General features: G+C 35.0%; 1 non-coding gene across 1 annotated transcript; it reads right to left on the bottom strand.

Annotated features, from left to right (window-relative positions):
• Nucleotides 1–599: 599 nt before the first annotated feature.
• TRNAS-AGA (transfer RNA serine (anticodon AGA)) lies at nt 600–675 on the bottom strand. The gene has a single exon. It is a non-coding gene; the product is annotated as a tRNA-Ser (tRNA).
• Nucleotides 676–1679: the final 1004 nt, after the last annotated feature.

The following is a 1679-nucleotide window of genomic DNA, read 5'->3' as shown; positions in this document are numbered from 1 at the left end:
TCTCATAGTTCTGGAAGTTGGAAGTTCAATGTCAAGAGTGTCAGCAGAGTCTGGTTTTGGTGAGATCTCTCTTCCTGATTTGCAGACAAGCTGCCTTTCAGCTGTTTCCTTATGTTGCCTTTCTTCAGTAGATGCTTATGGAGGGAGAGTGAGAGGTCTCTTCCTACAAGACTACTAATTATATCAGATTAGGAGATGACTTTTATGACCTAATTTAACCTTAATAACTTCCTAAAAGCTTCATCTTCAAATACAGTCATTGAAGGTTAGGGCTTCAACACATGAATTTTAACAGGGACAATTCTGTCACTAGCATATATTACTTCAGTCACTTTTGTTAGTAGTCACAGAACTTATGTGAATATTTGATTAGAAAAGCATGAGTAGTGATTTTTCTGGAATGAGGAAAATAAATTTATTAAAATTAATAATACAACAATGAAGGATATCTTCATTTTATTAATCATGCAGATATGTGCCATCAACTGAACAAAATCACAGAAAATAATTATGTTCTCTCATCTTTTTTTAAAAAAAATATTTATTTATTTATTTATTTAGAGGGAAATACTTTTTTTTTTTCACTTGTTTATTTTTAATGGACGGGCTGGGATTTGAACCCAGGACCTTGTGCACTCTAGGTACACACTCTACCACTGAGCTATACCCTCACCCCTTTTCATCATCTGTGATATTTTATCAACTTTTGGTCATTTTAAGACATTCTACATATTTTATCATATTGAAAATGTATTTGTAAAGATAAGAAGATAGAAGTCAATTTATTAATAGCTTCTGAGCATGATTTAAACATTAAAAATATTTAGACATATCATATGAAGGCTTCCATCTGCACTATTTTCCTGTTAATTATAACACTGAGTGGCTCTCACTTCACCTACACCCAGTAAACTGGACCCTTTTAAAATTGAAGTCCGCACACACCACGCTACCAGCCGAGATGTTGAACATGGCTAAAGGAAATTACAACTCATGTTGATTTTTTTCACATTAAATTGTGACCACAAGCATTAAGCAGGTCCTTGGTGCTGACAAACACTGTAGTTCCCTTGTTAACTTACTAACCACTTTCATTGATGACTGTCATTCACCATTTTCTTCAGACCTCCAGCTCCATGTCTCTTATTATGAGCATCAACTGATAATCTTTCTTCTTATTTCACTGATAGGAAATTCTGTATTCCTTTACATTCTGCATCCTTCTCCCACCCATCATCATATTAACAAATGTTCATCTGTATTCATATACACTTCTTATCCTCGGTTTTTTTCAAGTAAATTAAGATGAACTCCTTCATTCGTACACATGATTGTATCCTTTCATGATTACTCACTTCTGAGTTATTCCTGCTCTCTCAGAAACCAACATTTTTTTGCTCTCTTCTGAATATTTCCATCACCATAGCAACCAAGCATGATTTCTCCCATCCTAAAATAAATATGCCCTTGTGCTCACATCTCTCTCCAGTGACCGTTCTGTCTTTCTGTTCCATACTATAGCAAAACTCTTTGAAAGGATTTTCCATATGTTCAGCCTCCACTTCTGATTTTTCGAGCATCCTTTGACCTTAGTTGCTCGAGGCTTTTATCTCAAGAGCTAATTGACATTGTTCTTCTCAAAGCCTAGGCAACATTTTGCTAGTCTTAGTTGCAGCAAT

This window comes from Vicugna pacos, chromosome 8 (genome assembly GCF_048564905.1).
Source record: "Vicugna pacos chromosome 8, VicPac4, whole genome shotgun sequence".
NCBI lineage: Eukaryota > Metazoa > Chordata > Mammalia > Artiodactyla > Camelidae > Vicugna > Vicugna pacos.
Note: the sequence above shows the minus strand (reverse complement) of the source record. Positions and strands in the feature narration are given on the sequence as shown.